The following is a 19,692-nucleotide window of genomic DNA, read 5'->3' as shown; positions in this document are numbered from 1 at the left end:
AGCTGGTGAGTATGACATTGTTCTGCTGTGGCCTGGCAATACCCCAGGCATGTGAAGGGCGTGCAATTTGCCATGCACACAACAATCAGTAATAGCTATATTGCTTTATGTGCATGTTCACTTGTGGTGGGGTTAACTGTATTGCATCACAGTGGTCACCACTGGGGCCTATCTGAGATGAATTCAACATTCCTGTAGCATACCTTACAACTTGTCAGTGTAAGACATCTGGATAGAGGCCAGCAAAATAGGCTGGACAAACGGCCTAAGGTAGGGACATGTGTGACATATTACTGGTATACAGTGGATATAAATTGTGTACACACCCCGGTTAAGATGCAGGGTGTTTCTGATATATACAAATTGGGACCACAATATGTCAGTCTACACCTCTTCCAACCTTTAATGTGACCCATAACATGGACAGTTCACTTGTGAAACCAAACATCTGGACTCATGTATTGCACCTACAAGGCTGGCCAAATGAGAGGGTGGCAGACGTCGTATCAGCATGATGTTTCAGTCAGGTGTGATATATATGTGTTAGCACACTCACTGTGGCCTATTTGGCTACAATATCACATACATGGGCATTGTGAAGGCACACAGACCACTTCTGACCACATATAGGTTGCAAACATCTGGATATCCCAGATGCATCTGTACAGAGGACTATACAATGGTTTAACCTGCTGCTTGTGAGGCAGATGCTGTTACCACACTATATAAAGTAATGGCATCAGGAGGTGGTCACCATCCGTGTATGGTACACACAGCAAAATGGTATAAGCCACACAAGATATGATCCTCACACACACACACACACACACACACACACACACACACACACACACAGATGCCAGTAGAATTTCTGCCTATCTACTTATTTCTACTACAGTGCCACAGAGCTTTTATGTTTCCACCTACTCCAAATGTACTTCTAAGGTGGATGACATCAACAGTACTACTAAACTGGAGTGAGGGGGAGTGTAAAGAGTGGTACAGAAGTCAAAAATGGTATAACACACACATTACATGATTCTCACACACACACACACACACACACACACACACATCTGTACAGTTACCAGTAGTGAGATTAGAACTCCTGCCTGTCTAGTTATTTCTGTTATAGTGCTACAGAGTTATCAGACACGCCACAGAGCTTATACATTTCACCTAGTCCAAAGGTACTTCCGAGGTGGATGACATCAACAGGACTACAAAATTGGAGTGAGGGGACGTGTAAAGGGTGGTACAGAAGTCAAAAATGGTATAACCCACACACTACATGAGTTTCACACAAACACACACTCACATCCAAACAGTTGCCAGTAATGAGTTTATAACTCCTGCCTATCTAGTTAGTTCTATTATAGTGTTTTCACCTCCTCCAAAGGTACTTCTAAGGTGGATTACATCAACAGGACTACTAAATTGGAGTAAGGGAAAATAAATTGTATAAAGCCACCAGTATTGGAATTAGAGCTCCTGCTTATCTAGTTATGTCTACTATAGTGTTAAGCAGTTACCACACACACTACAGAGCTCACAGAACTTTCAAATGGCAGTGTTACAGGTGGCAGAAAGTCTGCCTTCAGCATCATGCAAATAGCATTATAGCCTGGCACTGGCACACCTGGGAGGTACTCATTCATCACTGAAGTTAGTTATGTCCATCCCTTCTGGCATGGCTGAAGTGCCACCTAATGTAGACATATGAACTCTCCAGCAAAGACTGAACTAGCAGGTTAAGAGGATAAGATCAGTACCTGCACTACACCATGTGGAACACATAGCTCACCATGACACCCACTTTGACAGCCATGACATACAGTGAAAAGCAACACATCCACCTTCACAGAGGAACTCAATGGACATTTACTGAATTAGCACAGACCAGCAGGACAGGCACCCACTTAGACACCAAGACATGGCACATGCCAAGAGACACATATTTCACCTACACAGTGTGCCCCTCTACCTAAGGCTAACCACCTTGCACAATGCAGTGATCATGAGTAACTCAGTACTGAGGCACACACATATCCCACTCACTAAGTTGAACATGGAACAGATAACAGCCAAATATCTATCACATGCCAGCATCCAACACATGACACAGCCAGTCATGGCACTCCACAACAACTACAAGTATCACTCTGTATCCTTGTGGGTGTGAATGACCTGGGACACACCTCCCTGGGCTACATGACAAGAGACATGGTTGAACTCTCTGATTATGTGGTCCAGGCAGGTGTGACAATAGCCCTGAGCAGTATACTGCCATCGTCCAGAATGATGCTGCAGTACTATCAACAGATGATTGACTGCAACATTGGCTTAAGTGTTTTGTGTCATTCGCAGGGGATCCAGTATCTCTCTGCTTGGAATAACATGATTGACAGACCTCAATGACTTGCCACAGATGTCCTACATCTGTCAGCATTGCGTTTCCAGGTACTGGCTAAGTGTTTTGCCACCCTTATAATGCCTTATTAGGCAGTGTTCCAGATGTAATTACCACCAAAACAGCTAGAAATGTATGCGACCTGAGGTTCATGCTGCTCAACAATAGACATCTAACTGTCAGGATGCAGTCACTCAAAGTACTCCTCGGAGTGGAGGACATTAACATTTCTGCTGTAATGGAAAGGTGGTTCACAATAGCAGACAGCAGCCCTGCAGTAACAGGCTATAATGCATTCCACAGCTGTCAGCCCCCAAACAAGGACCACACCACACCTCCATAGGTGGTGTTGTCTCCATATTCATTATGGATAGGAACACCTCCAGACTAGTATCCCAGCATAATGCATCTGGTACAACTGCCTTGGGTTAACAGTGCAATCCAGACCATAGTCTGTTATGGGTCCACATCTATGTCCCTATACTGTCAATGCACATTCCTCAACACCCTCCCATCTATGAAGGTCCAATGCAACATTGGCGTAGGAGAGACTTCAACTACCCCTCCATCACCTGGGGAAAGTAGCTAAGCACCAATAAAGTGGCTCAACACTTCCTGGAATCTGTTATTTCCAATGACCTGGACTGGCTCATACTGACCCCTGGTAGAGGATGCAACAACCTTGACCTGGGTTGACTACTTACATATGAGACTGTTGCTCATCCACAGTTGCCAATCCCTACCTGGTGAGATTCATACAGGCTGTAATCAACATGGAACTCAACATGTCATCCACACCCCCACAAAGGTAACCACCTTGCAAAACCTCTCCAAAGCTGACTTTGCAGCCATAAAAACATGCATGACTGTTGAATCATACACATATGCACTGTACAAACAGGTACATGAATGCATGGTACTAGCCATAGCCAACAGAACCCAGACACTGTCCTCCAAACACTGGGAGACAATGTGATGGTCCCCTGCCATTACTAAAGTGTACAACAGAAGGAGGACACAGTTGCAGAAAAAGGTTGTGTCCCATGACTGTTGAACCCTTTTATTAGCCTCAAACATAACTTGTGATCCCTCATGGAATCCCCTACAAGCATCTATGAAGGCAGAAATGCATCAGACACTGACAACAATCACAAAAGCCTTAGATAGTTACATCAACAACCTCCACAACATTAAACACAAATGCTGTGAGTTACTGCACAATGCTAACTCCTATCCTTAGACAACAGATATTGGCCACGGTCTTGGCAACACATTCAGTGCCAGCTTTACCAGTCTCTCCCCCCACAAGTGTACAATCACAATGGCAGATGAATGGCAGGCACCCAGCAGTACTGCAGGCCAAGTTATATCTGCATTGTCCACAGGAAAGAATACAGCTTCCATGGGACACCAATATATCCATGGCTGTGTTCTACATGACATACAAAGTACCTTGGACCAAATCTGTGTGCCCTGGTCAGTCCATCCTCACCTCAGGCTTTGTCCCTCAAACATGGCACACTGCAACAGTCATCCCTCACCATAAAGGGGTAGCATCTACAGACTCTGATGATTAATAGCCCCTTAGCCTGACAAGTCTACTATGTAGGGGTATGGACCAACTCACCAGGGACCTGATTGACCAAGATATTAGTGATATCCTAACTCTGGACCCACACAGTTTGGCTTTGTAAATGACAGATTATGCCTGCTCAACGTGGTTGATGTCTTTGACTGAGTCACCAGGGCTGTATATAACAGTAAGGCACTGCATACAGCCTACATCAATTTGTCCAAAGCTTGTGATACCATCCCTCAGTGAGGGATTATTGATAAACCCCACAAACTAGGCATCAACCCATATATCATTGTTTGTTTTGCAAATTGGTGCACAGAACACACAAGTATGACAGTGGCAAACTCCAGGTCAGACTGGCAAGCAGTCAGAAGTGGAGTCCCACAGGGATCCATACTGGGTAGTGCCCTGTCCAGCATCTACTTCTCAGGTGTCCAGCCTAACACAGAGGAACTCTAGCTGACCAGATTCACAGAGGAATGCAAGCTTGGAGCTATCATTGACTCCACAAGTGATGCACACATCCCACAGAATGGCTTCACTGAAACCACTAAGTTATGTGGAAACCATGCCCAGAAGCTTAACACCACAATATTCATCATCATCCCCCTTGGTAAAACACTCAGTTCCCAGCAAGTACCACACCAATGGGAGCCCAATGAACACTGTATGCATTATAATAGATCTGGGGACACAGGTTGGCAGCAACTTCTCTTTCAAGCACCACACTGCCACTGTTGTCAGGAAGTCCTTCTATATGACACATTGCATTACCAAGGGCTTTGCATCCAGGAAGACAGAAGTAATGATCTCTGTTTACTATTCCCTCATTAGAACACTCTTCAAGTATTATGGCCCATTTGCCATGTACCTCACTAGACACCTGCTACAGCTGAGAAAGCCACAGAAGCACCTCACAAATGGGGTTCCAAGGCATTAAACACACATATTACACAGACAGACTCAGCAGGCCCAAGCTATTCTCTGTGTGATATGAACTAATTAGCAGCTATCTGTGCTTGACTTACAAAGCCATGTCTGACCCAACTGGTTTAGAAATGCTACATATAAATCCATCCACACCACACACTGTAGAGACCTCTACCTCAGTACCACAATCAACACAACATGCTGGTGGGATAGGTCCCTCACCAAGAGACTGCACATGCCCTGGAATACACTTCCCATATATGTCATGCAGAGTACCTAGCTGACCCTGTTCCAGAGAAATCTTGATGAGTGGATGGGTAATAGACAGTTCAACCCAAAGATCACTGCAGTGGCTATACATGATACAGACACTGAGATGTAACATCGGGTGGCACAATGGTATGGTCCTTCTATGTGCTAGGCTTGTTAAGGCTCCTGAGCCATTACCTACTACACACTTGTGAACCTATAAAGGGAATGACATCAGCAGGACTGATGAATTAGTTCAGTGGGTGTTTAACCTATCAAAATACTTTTTCCTGCAAACAGATACAGACTTGACAGATGTGAGAGTAGAATGCCTACCTAACTAGTGATTTGCATCATGGTGTTATGCAGTTACCACACGCGCTACAGAGCTAATTGGGTGAAAGTTGGCCAAAGGTGCTGATATGGGGAATGGCATCGGCTGGACTGATAACGTAGGGCAGTGGGTGGGTGGGAAACATATCAGAATACTTTTACTTAGAAACATAAATCCCCACACACACTTTTGCAGGAAGAGTAGAACCCCTGCCAAACTAGTCATTTGTACTATAGTTTTAAACATTTATCACATGCACTACTAAGCTTACAGGGCTGACAATTGGCCAAGGTTGCTGATAAGGGACTAACATCATCTGGACTGATAAGGAGGTGCACTGTGAAGTATTCTGGGTGGGAATGGCATAAAACTGCTTCACCTATAAACAAACACACAACTGTCACACACACACACACACACACACACACACACACACACACACACACACACACACACACACACACACACACACACACTTTTACATTTGCAAGGACTGAGATTAGAACTCCTACCTAACTAGTTATTTGTATTATCTTGTTATGCAGTTATCACACATGCCACAGAGCTTATAGGGCTAAGACCTGATGGAAGGTACTTTTAAGATGACTGATATCTGCAATATTGCTAAAGTGGGGAATGGGGAGGTGTACTGGGTTTGAATGGACCCAAAAGCTTTTAGTTGTGAACACACACACACACACACACACACATACACATACACATACACATACACACACACACACACACACACACACACACACACACACACACACTTTTACATTTGCAAGGACTGAGATTAGAACTCCTAACTAGTTATTTGTATTATCTTGTTATGCAGTTATCACACATGCCACAGAGCTTATGGGGCTAGGCCTAACAAAAGTGACTTCTATTGTGACACATATCTTCAGGACTGCTAAGATAGATCAATTGAAAGTGCAGTGTGTGGGGAAGGCATGTTCATTCCTAGATCCTACTGATGTGCCAGTGTGTCCTTATATAGTACATGTGGGACTCCATTCCAGGGATTGTTGTATTTCAGTCCTGTTTGTTTTCTGCTACAGTCATACCTGTCAACCTGTTGGTGCAGGATATCTGGAGATAGCCTATCAAAATGTGGGGACAATGGGCCATACAATAATTGTGACAATTTATCTCAGTAATGCATGGGTTGCAAGGGTTACAGGGCTGGTTTTAGCAGGCATCTGTCATATATGTAATTTGACACTGTAATGTATTGTTTCACTACCTGGTGACATACCTCTTCAGATCATCATGGTGATTTACCAGAGGAATACAGGATGGATGATGCACACACAAGGTTTATGGGCCAAATGCTACGCATTCTTGCATTATCCAACCTGTTGAGGGGTGTGCCTACAAGCAATTGACTACTGATGCTGTGGAAATGGTCCAGCACATTGGTGATATATTACATTCTGGCCTAGTCTGATTTCCAGTCCACAGTTGGGTAATATAAATCAGACAGGATCAGGGTGACAGGCAGACTCCAGATATACTTGTAGGGGATAAGATATGTGGGGTGTGTGTGTCCTGGGCAGATATGTTTGGTTATAGCTACCAGTGCTTTGCATTGGTCTCTCCTCAATGGTTGACTGCACTTGGAGGGTCTTGTGTGTGTCAGACTGTTTGACCAGCCTAGAGGTGTGTGTTTGTCACACATATATGTATGGCCCACCTCATTTTGCTTGAATGACCACATGTTGAGGTCAGGATGTTGCATAGGATGCGTTATCAGGGAGGGGTGTGTTACTCCCCATGGCTTTGGCCCAGGGTTCTGTGGGTGCAGACATGTCACCATCTTCCAGGGTTAGGCCTGCCTGCGGTGGGTGCATTCCCATGTTTAATCTCCTAGCCCTGCCTGTCGACTATACAGAGTATCACAAAATGTCCACATCCATGACTCATATATCTTGTTGATTACCCAAACAAGTGTGGTTTTCCAGCAAAAGTGTTTTGCAAGTCACTCAGGGTTGAAGTCAGATATTACAGACAGTTAACACTGCAGTTTCAGACTTCGTACCCATCAGACATTCCATGCTACTACAAATCATTCCATCAACTTTATAACATTATTAGAGCAGTATTTCACATGTGTGCTTCTCTTTGGACCTTCCTCACCCCATTATTCATGGCTTTGTCCTGATTTCTGGCTCCCTGAGGCTGGCAGGTTTGCTCCTAGCAGTTGTCAGCATGGCCTTTCTTTGCATTTTGTGGACTGTGTTATGTTGGTGTTGTGGACCCCATGGCACTCCCTAAAGGGCACACTGGGTGAGGCATAGGCATTTTCCAGAGGCCTGTTGGCCAGATGTGACAGATGCAGGCCATTTGTAACAGGGCAGTGCATTCTGATGATCATATATTCCCAGGCTGCCGGCAGGAGACATCCCTGGGATGGCACTAGTAAGTTGACTGTGGGTGTTACTGACAATTGCTTTCTGTTACTATTGTGCCATCAGTCTGAGTGACAGCTAGATGCTGCTTAAGTCTAGAAACATGTTACTGCATTTCTATGGGACTATGGGGGGATGACACGACTGTACACATTACAAATCTGCACAGACTGTGCTGATATTTGCTTAACATGTTGGTCCCAACTAGCATGGTGGTGTGCCCTATCTTCCAGACTACAAGCATAACAATATCAACCACAGGTCAGATTGTTCTGGCATAGGCATTTGTAGTTTCAAACTTCTTACCTTTCAAAGCCATACTGCCACTGCCAAACCTGCTGTGATATCACTGTGTAAAAGTCTGTGGGTGGGGATTTCATGGGTGTCGCCATGTGGGGGCCTTTGCCAGGCATTTCTGTATGGTTGTCTACAGCTGATCTGCTGTGTGGGGTTGGTGGTGGGTATTGGACCCCCACTTTGACATCCATGCATGTGACCTATGACCCCCCCAGTTATTTGGCTATCCACATATACTGCAGATCTATTCGTCAACTAGGGTGGTACTGCATGGTGTGGGTAGGGCAGTACTGGGGATACACATCCTGCTGTCCCACAGAGCTGTCAGTTATCTGCTGCTATCCCATTTAGCTTCTCCATTTCCTTACATGCTTGATCAATACCATAGATATGCTATCAGAAAAGCCTACCCCATTATTTTAATTTGTTACAGAGACTGGCTTACATTGTGCCTGCAGCTGTTGTGACGGTGGTGCTTGAGGGCTTACTATGTCAGATGCACACAATACACTGCCTATACATTGTCAGGTATAGGTGGTGTGATGTTTGGCATCCATTTTACTGTATGTGTAAGTTAGAGAGAGAGAGAGAGATGTGTCAGTGTATGTGCTATGTGTTGCCTCTTTGCCATGGTCAGGGCATACTGGGCATGCCTCTGTCTGCCTACAGGGGTAGGCTCAGGATGTTCCTCCTCCGCATCACTCTGTGCCAATGGAGGCATTAGAAATGGTGGGGGGCTGTGTGGCCCTTCCCCATTTTGTTCCTGCTGCAGCTATTTCTGCAGGATCATATTGTGTAGCATGGCACATACTATGACCATGTGTGCACATGTGGCAGGAGAGTACTGCAAGGCTCCACTGGATATGTCAAGGCAGTGGAACCATGACTTGAGCATCCAAAACACATGCTCTATAATAATCATTGTTTTGTGCTTGTGCCTCATTATGGCTTTCTTGCCTGGGTGTGTGTGCATTTCTAATGGGTGTCATCATCCACGGCTCCAGTGTGTAGCCAGCATCCCCCACTAAATGGCCATATGGGATGTCACCCCCAGCAAACCACTGATACAACTGTCAGGAATGCCAGATGTGGGAGTCGTGATAGCTTTCAAGGCAGCCAGAACACACATTCATGATAATGCCCTGGGCATCACACACAACCTGATAGTTGATGGAGTGTACCCCCTGCGGTTTATGTAGACCATACCCCGGTCACCAGGTGGTGTTTTGATGTGGATGTGCATGCCGTCTGTGGCACCTAGTATGTCCGGGTAGTCTGCTACATGGTGGAAGAGATGCATATTGCCAGTCAACTCCTCACAGGTGCTGGGGAATTTAATGTGCTCCTCGGCATATGGCCACATGGCATCCAGGAACTGGTGGAGTATCCTGGCACAGATGCCTGTGAGACCCCATGACATCCCCAGTTGCTCTTTGGAAAGTACCTGTAGCTAGTATTCTTAGAGCTACACATACCTTGGTATCCACTGGGATGGTTTCCCCTCTGTTTGCTCTGGATGTGAGGCGAGGTCAGCACAGCTCCACAATTCGCTGCTGTATGTCCCTGTCCACCCTGTAGAGCTCTACTATCTCCAGATCATGTAGCCCATGGTAGGTTACTCTGGGCCTGAACAGTCTTCTCCTCCTCCTCATAAGTCTGGGGCAGTTGTCAGCATTGCCCTCCTCACCACCCTCAGCCTCTTGCACATACTGATGTATAGAGCAACAGCAGCCCCTAACAATTTGTTAGTTTTGTCAGGTAAAATTTCCCTGTCTGTGTGCACCAGTGGTGTAGAGTTTGTGGGAAAAACCAGACTAAAAGGTGTTTGCATATTTTATAGTGGTGTGCTGCAGATGGTGCCTGTGTGATTGGCTGAGTATGATACATTCCACCCGCCAGCTCTATTACTTATATTTGTGTGCCTCTAGTCTGCTATTTCCTTTTTGTTCTTGTTCCATTTGCCATTTCCTGTATTTTTTTATTTTTGTGGTTTAAATCCCGGTGCGTGTCACGCACCTCTGTTTAGGCAAGATGAGCAAGGCTATACAGCCTTGGACACACCTCCTTGCTTACATATACACAGTGCTGCCATTTCTTGTATGTTTTTTTTTTTTTTTTTGGTTTGTTTAAGTCCCAGAGCACCACACACACCTGTTTAGCTAAGGTAAACATATTTTAGCAGAAATGTACCTCCCTGTATGCGAACATGCTCTTCATTTCATGGTGCAAGACATTACAGCCTCAGACACACCCGCTTGCTTTGCTGTGCTTAGCTAAGTGCAAACCTGGGCAATACTGCTCCAATGTGCTTACAGCAATCATGACACACCCCCTTTTGATGTAATTTACTTCTCATGCTTATACAGGCTGTATGCGAACATGCTTTTCATTTCATGGTGCAAGACATTACAGCCTCAGACACACCCGCTTGCTTTGCTGTGCTTAGCTAAGTGCAAACCTGGGCAATACTGCTCCAATGTGCTTACAGCAATCATGATACACCCCCTTTTGATGTAATTTACTTCTCATGCTTATACAGCCATATTAGAGCACCTACATGGTTAGGTGCAATCTGACGCTTAGAAGAAATTTGTGAGTCAGTAAGATTACCCTGATTTGCATACCCCACTGCCTTACTCCATAGTTACTGCACTTACATTGAGCCTTTCCCCTTAGCAACCACTGTTCCCTAGTATTGTTTTCATTCTGCATGCCTTGACTGTAATGGCAAAATGCAGATTTCCCTGAAAATTGTTTTTTCACATTTTTTTTGTAGGTTCATAGGTAGGTACTAGGCTATCTGCCTGAAGGCATTTATAAGCCTAGCCAGAATGTGTTGGCTTTCGCCGTCCCCTTAGATTAGTTCCCTGTGCCTCTGTCCAGCAGAGCCACTGAAGTGATCCCTGGGGTAAACTTTCTGTTTCCCATCCACTCGTCAAGGTTTCTCTTGAAGAATGCTAGCGAGAAGCTCTGTCTAATGTAGATTGGAATCTTGTTCCAAAGCATGAAAAGTCTCTGGGACAGGAATCTATCCCTCCAGCGCATCCTATTTATTGTTGTGGTGAGGTTTAGATCCCTAGAGCATGTGGCTCAAGGGGATAAGGTTTTCTTTAGGTGGAGCATGTCCATCAATTCTGGGTTGGACATGGCCTTGTATGACAGGCAGAGATCACCTCTGAGCATGAGTATGCAACTGAGTATAGCTGGAGTTTCTTCAGTCGAGCTGCATAATGTACCTGATTGAGGCCAGTGATCCTCTTGGTGAGGTACTTCTGTGGTCTTTCCAGCTGTTGCAGGTGTCTTGTAAGATACATCCCAAATGGGGCACTGTATTCTATGATGGGTCTGATGAGTGATGCATAGAGGGGCACAATGACCTCTTTTGATCTGGATGCAAACCCTTTTATGATTAGGTGGGCCACATAGAAGGATTTTCTAACCACTATGGCAATGTGATTATCAAAGGAGAGATTACTATCTACTTGGGTCCCCAGATCCCTTATTACATTTTCCGTATTTAGGGGACTACCACCTATGTGGTAGTTTGTAGATACTTTGTTATTTCCAAAGGGAATAACTATGCACTTTTTGGCATTTAGCTTGAGGTCATGATTTTGACACCAGGTATCCATCTCAGTGAGACCCTTTTGGAGGATGTCTGTGTCAGCCGGTGAGTCAATTATAGCCCCTAGTTTGCAGTCGTCTGTGAACTCGGTCAGCCATAGTCCTCCTGTGCTTGTCTGTACCTCTGAGAAGTATATGCTGAACAGGAGGGGTCCTAGGACTGAGTGCTGGGGAATGCCACTTGTAAGAGTCAAACCTAGCTCCTGCAACTCTCACCATATGGGTTCTGTCCATGAGCCAATTGGCAACCCATCTTGTGACATAGGGGTTTATGTTCAGGCTGGTGAGCTTGTCTATAATACCAGAATGGGGAATGGTGTCGAAGGCCTTTGCAAAGTCTAGGTAGGCTGTGTGTACCACCTTTCCCTTGTCTATAGCCTTGGTAACTGTCTCAAAAAAGTCCAGCAGGTTTAGGAGGCATGATCTGCCCTTAACAAAGCTGAACTGGGTAGGGTCCAGTGTTAGGAGGTTCCCAATGTCTCTGTTAATGAGTTCCATGATGATGAGCTCCATAGCCTTGCAGACCAAGCTAGTCAGCCTTATAGGGTGATAGTTCCTGGGGTCTGTTGTGGCTCCACCTTTGTGGAGCAGAACAACCATTGCTGTGCACTACTCTATGGGTATGTAGCCTGTAGACAGGCTGAGTTTGAACAGTGTGTTTAGGTGAGGGGTTAATTTATCTTTGAGCTTGTGTAGGACACAGCCTGGGACACCATCCGGTCCCATTGATGCTGTGTTTTTGGCTTTGGAGAGGGTTATTTTAACCTGAGTGTCTGTGATTTCAGGGGCTCTACATTCTTCTGGTATGGTTATGGTCCTTTTGGGGGTGGGAGGGGGGTGAAATTTGCACTGAACCTGTCTGACAGGATATTGGCAATATCGGTTGGTTCAGTGTATTTTGTGCCATTCTGCACTAATTCCGAGCAGATCTGAGTATTGCCACTTAGATTCTTGACATAGCTAAAGAATGCCTTGTGGTTATCTTTGGAGTCCTTGGCAAGATTTCTTTCAAAGCTCGCCTTGGACGATTTTTTGAGGGATCGTAGTTTCTTGCTGATACTGATCAGGGATGTCTTCCCTTCTTGGGATTTTACTCTTTTCTGAATTAGTTTCCTCCTTCTATTGTATAGCTTGTTTATGGCAGGGGTCCACCAGACTGGTTTCCTTTTCTTGGACGAGTGAGTCTTGGTTTTGCTTGCGACAGCACAATCCATGCATTCTTGTAGGTGCCTGTAGAATGCATTAGTAAAGGATTTTACAGCTTGGATAGCATTACCTTTTAGCATGGGGGTTTTGAACCTTTCCACCTCTGTCATAAGTAATGTGAAGTTTGCTTTTGAAAAGTTTTTCATGGTGGTCTCCTTGCCCAGGGGTGGGGGTGGAATGTGGATATCTAAAGTGATTTGTTTATGGTCAGATCTAACCAGTGAGGGGTTGACCTCCAGTGTGGAACACCGGTTGCCCATGTTGGTGAAGACCAGGTCCAATATGTTGTCACCTCTGGTGGGACTGTTGACCAGTTGGTCCAGGGCATTTGAGTTTATAAATTCTAGGAAATGTTGGGCAGGGGAGTTAGTACTTGAGTAGTTCTTCCAGTTAATGTTTGGGTAGTTGAAATCACTTAATATTAGGGTGTTTAGTAGGACCTTTATGTTACCCAGTGCTTCCAGAAATGCGGAATGGGGGTCCTGGGACATGGTGGGTGATCTGTAGCAAGCTACAATTTGAATTGCAGTTTTGCCCATTGTTAGTTGCACATGGATAATCTCTGAAGCATTGTGCTGTGCCCCTAACCTTGAGGTGTGGGTATCCTTGATGAATATGGATACTCCCCCACCTTTTGTATTTCGGTCTGGGTTCTGTGGCCAAAATGTATGGTATGAGTTGTAGGCTGGTAGTGCTAGGGGCTTTAAACCAGGTTTCTGTTACTGCACATATATAGATTTTCCCCATACTGAGGAGTGCCTCGAGTGAGTGCACATTCCCATTTGCGACCTGCTGCCCTATGCTTAAACAGCCGAGATCGGCCAAAAAAAAAAAATAAAAGTTTTATTTTATAAAAAGTAAATTATTTTTCATGCCAGTGGACATAAAGTTGGCCATTGGCATGCCTACTAACTATAATACTTGCTTTCTTTCCAGCAGTCATGCCTCTGTTTTTTTAATTTGCAGAAATGTATTAAGCTACTAGCCAAATACATTTCTGCTTTGTACACTGTTCCTGGATCGCTAATTCACCTCATTTGCATGGCTTTCACCAGCGAATGCAGTAATTAGCACATAGCAGTGGTGTCTGTGCTGGAATAGTGTAAGAGCACTCTTGCACATCCTTGGAGCTCGATCCTGGATTGCTCGGTGGCCATATTGCATGCAGCAGCTTCTGCACTATTCCAACACTCTGTGTAGGGCTTCTTGAATTTGGCCATATGACTTGTACATATAAACTTACATCCTCTTCAGTTTATGATTGGATAGTCTTTGTTATTGAATTTCTGTATAGGGTATATGGTACTACACATATTCCCTGTAAGAGAAATTGTTTTTGCATTAAATTGCCCAAGTCTCGTTAATAACCATTGATATCTTTTCAGAAACCTTATCTATGTCATATCGGTTTATCAGAAGAGCTAGTGTTTTACAATATGCTTGTAGCTGAAACCTGTTCAGACATAACCACTAATGTGAAAAGCACTCACATGCATATACTCCTGCTAGGTACTAATTTTTAATTTGAGAACATCTTCTCTCACTTTCTGTTGATTTCTAGGAACAAAAGTAAAAGTCATTTTGCATCATCCAGTTGCAATGAATCTACTCCAGCAGTATAACTGCTGTTATCTGCATTAACTGCATGATTTGTAGGTTCATAGGTAAGTACTAGATTATCTGCCTAAGGGCATCTGTAAGCCTAGCCAGAATGTGTTGGCTTTCACCGCCCCCTTATATTAGTTCCCTGTGCCTCTGTCCAGCATAGCCATTAGTTGCCTGTGCCTCTGTCCAGCAGAGCCACTGCAGTGATCCCCATGGTAAATATTCTGTTTCTCATCCACTCGTCAAGGTTTCTCTTGAAGAGTGTTAGTGAGGGGCTCTGCCTAATGTAGATTGGAATCCTGTTCCAAAGCATGGGGAGTCTCTGGGACAGGAATCTATCCCTCCAGCATGTCCTATTTATTGTTGTGGTGAGGTTTAGTTCCCTAGAGCATGTGGCTCTTGGGGATTTGTTTTTTTTAGGTGGAACATGTCCATCAATTCAGGGTTGGACATGGCCTTGTATGTCAGGCAGAGATCACCTCTGAGTAAGCGGTATGCAACAGAGTACAGCTGCAGCTTCTTCAGTCAGGCTGCATAGGGCATCTGTTTGAGGCCGGTAATCCTCTTAGTGAGGTACTTCTGTGGTCTTTCCAGCTGTTGCAGGTGTCTTTTAAGATACATCCCAAATGGGGCATTGTACTTGTTAAATGAAAAATACTGTAATAAAAAGATCAATACACAGGAGGTACAGGTTCAGGTACTTTACTAGTGTATACCAGGAGGCAAAAAACGTACAAGTACAGAATTTTGTCTGAATAAAACAGGAAGTACATAACTTTTATAGTCTTTCTTGTTAGCCATTGCCTACCAGACTGACGTGGTCAGTCACAAGTTATTTTACATCATTTTAGCTTACAATATTCTATTCATCAGAGGTGCTGATACTACATTTTGCTTAAAAAAGAATTTTGGTAAACAACGTGGCCTTGCTAGCCACCTGGTTAGTTATAATGTCCTTTTATGAAAGTTGCCACTCAAGGTTCTAAGTTAATTCGAGCACAATAGCAGATACAATTCTCAATACATTTCTCTAACCAACTCTTTGTTTCATGTATCACTTCTTCCTTGCAGCTGTGCGTTATCTAGGAACATGTACAAGGCCAATTGTTCAAGCAGGATAGAGCAGAAGATTCTCATTATTTTACACTTTCATTTCCTGACCCAGCAGATAATCACTTGTGGAAAGCATCAACATTAACTTTTGCTGTGCTAGCAGCTGCCAGGGTCAGAGGCCAACTTGCAGAAAGCACACTGCAGTTTCATATGAATTCATTTTTCTTGTCATAACATTAATAGAATAAAAATGTATTAATCCCTTCTTTGCTTCTAATAAGCACTAAACATATACATTAATACATATTTTTCTAACATTTTCCCCCCTGTTAATACTTTTTATTCTATTCTCAAAAGCATAAACAGTTTTATTTCTTCTCCTAACCTCTTCCACTTAGGACTTGCAGTTAGGAGAGTCATTCAGTTTAGACTTAGGAAAGAATTTCATTTGGAACCAGTTTTTCAAGTTCAATGTCTTGATACAGGGTTTCAAAGACAGACATATCTATGAAATCTTTACTCTTTCCATGCAGGGAATTCCACAACAAATACATGCTCCCAATAGGAGTAAACCTACACAAATGGCAATCAGAATGTTCATTAGGTTGGTACCCCACTCCCCAAACAAATTCTGGAAAAAGTCCGTCAGTGGCTTTGGGCCTGGTTTGGTCATGGCCGACACTTGCTGAATCACCTCCAGATGGTTATTAATCTCATGCTTATTGTCTGGTATATAAGAACAGCACTCCTCTTTTATCAGCGTGCACGTACCACCTCTCACCGCCAGGGTGAAGTCGAGAGCCATACGATTTTGCAACACAACAGTTCTCATGGCATTTAGTTCGTCAGTCACTAATTAGAGAGCAGAAAAAGTTGCATTACTCATTACTTCAAGAAGTTTTGACAGTTTTCTCAGCTCCCAAATCGATTTTACTGCGCCATATGCTGGGAGTATACCTGCCCAAGATATAACAACATCACTCAAGTCCATATGTGTCAATTTGTCTTTGTCCTTCATGGAGTTATGGTCTTTCCAGCTTGCTTCAATTTGCCCTACTGGATTCGCAGGTTTCTCAACTGGATCTTCAGTTTTCTTGGTAACATCTCTTACATTCCGTATTTTTCCCAGAGGCAATTCTGCAGTGTGTCGTATGGCCGGAACCAGGTAACCCAAAAAACAACTGCTGGACCAATTCTCAGGTAGCCATTTGTATGCCCTTTTCCCACACACAAAATAACAGTTTTCAACTTTAGTGCTAATACGCACTCGCCCTGCATGAAACATTTTCTTATCTATGATTGACAATTGTTTAAACAAAACAGGATTTCTTTGCATTTCATTCAATGTCATTTTCATTGAGTTTAAATATGAATCATAGTTAGTATAGCAAACAGTATTCCCACTACTAGTCTTAATATAACGTTTATAAGATATTGTTATGTTACAGTTACTCCAGCCCACCTGGAGAGTATCGTTTTTATAAAAACACACAGTCCTCTTTTGTGTAATAGGTGAATACAATGCTATTTTATCCTGTGATCTCACAGTTGTAGTGTCAAAAAGCAGACTTTCCCAGGTCTCATTGATCCCTAAAGGAATAGCAGACATTAGCAGTCCCCCATATGCTGTTGGTATAGCTGTACAAATCCAGCAGTTTGAAATGTTTAAAGTCTCAGCATATACACGTTTAATTGCTAGGTACGTGTTAAAGTTTGGATGCCAGTCTATGGGTAATTCATCACGTTTATCCAACTTTACTTGTGTGGTTGAAAAAAGGAAAAACCACAACAAAAAGAAAATTGTCGCTAGTACAGTTAATAAATGTACAATCAATAAGATGATTATGCAACATTTTTGAGGTTGCTCCACATTTCTATTTACTTTATTCTTGGTCATTTTGTTCTTGTTGTGTAACAGTTACAATATTCTTATCAAGTTGAAAGTTCTTTACCGGTTTACAATGTGTCAAATGAATCCAAGAAGTCCTCTCAGCTACTCTGACCGCAGTAGGCATTGCCAATAATACCTGGTACGGTCCTTCCCACTTCAGGCTTGCCCAATTCTTTTTTGTTACCTTCACCCAGACCCCACGTGGATGGGGCTAGAATCGCTTCCAATGGTCTGGTCTGTTCTTTATCTGAAACAGAGTTAAACTGCAAAAGAGATTTATTTGTTAACAGTTTCCTCATCTAACTAGCTAGTGAACTATCAGCCTCCTGTTCTGCAGGCATGAGAGCTTTCCACTGAGGTACATAATATGCCCTCCCAAACACCATTTCAAAAGGAGTTAAACCCTTTGCATTTGGAACTGTTCGCATACTCAGCAGTGCTAGAGGCAGACAGTACACCCAGTTCTTCTGTGTCTCACTAACTAACTTTCTAAGTTTATTTTTAAGGACTCCATTGTGCCTCTCCACCAGTCCTGCAGACTGAGGGTGATAAGCACAATGCTTCTTCAGGGAAATCCCAAAGAAACGTCCCAACTGCTGTATGGTTTGGTTCACAAAATGTGTGCCATTGTCACTATAAATCCTTTCTGGTATGCCGAATATAGGAATAATCTCCTTTATGAGAGCTTTCGCCACTGTTGCTGCATCTGGGTTTCTGGTCGGAAAAGCTTCCACCCATTTAGAAAACATATCTACAATGACAAGGCAGTACTTTTTGTTATCACATTTGTTCAATTCTATAAAATCCATACAAATGGTATGAAACGGATATGGCGGTGTAGGAAAACTCCCTTGTTTAGGTTTTAATGCCCCTTGTGCATGATGTTTATTACAAATATGACATGCCACACAAATTTTTTTGTATAATTTGTAAATCCATGCGTTTGGAATATTCGGTTTACTAACTGTACCATCCCCCCTGTTGAGACATGGCACTGCCCATGGCTCAACAAAGCTGCATATCTAAACAGATTAGACGGCAAAATAGTTTTTTTTTCTTTAGAGATGTACAGTCCGTTTTCAAGGATTGCTCCTCGTCTTTCCCATTTTTGTTTTTCTGCTTTTGTAGTAAGAGTCTGTATTGTTTTTAACATTTCTAGATCTAAAATTTCAGAGAGTTGTAATTCCTCATCTGGAAGAAAAGTTTCTGAGTCTGAAGCTGCTTGCTTTGCAGCTGCATCAGCTCTCGCATTACCTTTTGAAATTCTGTCCTGTTGTTTCGTATGAGCTACACATTTGCAAATAGCTACTTTGGTAGGTAACTGAATGGATTCTAACAAATCTAAAATAAATTGCGTATGATTAATTGGTTTGCCACTAGATGTTATCATCCCTCTATTTTTCCACTGTTGCGCAAAAACATGTACAGTAGAAAAAGCATACTGACTGTCAGTATATATGTTTACACATTTGTCTTTTGCTAAAGTACAAGCTCGTGTCAAGGCAATCAATTCTGCTGCTTGTGCAGATAAGTTGTGTGGTAAGGATTGAGCTTCTAAGGTTTCAGTGTCTGTAACTACTGCATACCCCACTAGATTTTTCCCTGTAGGGCCCCTTCTGCATGAGCCGTCCACGTAATATGTCACCTCGGCATTATCCAAGGGAATATCCAGGAGATCTTGCCTGGGTAATGTTTTCTGCTCAATTTCCTGCAGGCAACTGTGCAGTGTGCCATCCGCAGGGGTTGGGAGCAAAGTTGACGGATTTAATGTCGTGCATCGTTCAATTGTCATATGAGGTTGGCTCAACAGTATAGTCATACAGGAAAGGTGTCTAGCAGGAGAAAGATATGCTGCTTTTTCTTGCAGTAAAATTATCGTGACTGCTTGAGGCACTCTCAATGTGAGAGGGTGGAATAACACTACTGAGGCTGAAGCCTGTACTGCCATTGCAGCTGTGACTACTGCTTGTACACAGTGGGGCAAGGATCGCACCACTGGGTCTAACTGTGATGAATAGTAAGCTATGGGGGGGTTGCTTATCCCCATGTTGTTGTGTTAACACTGATGTCATATATCCCTGCTTACAGTCTACAGTCTGAAAG

This window comes from Protopterus annectens, chromosome 6.part0, assembly GCF_019279795.1.
Source record: "Protopterus annectens isolate FY-2018-M chromosome 6.part0, PAN1.0, whole genome shotgun sequence".
Taxonomy (NCBI): Eukaryota; Metazoa; Chordata; order Ceratodontiformes; family Protopteridae; genus Protopterus; species Protopterus annectens.
The sequence above is the reverse complement of the archived record's forward strand: the minus strand, read 5'-3'. Positions refer to the sequence as shown.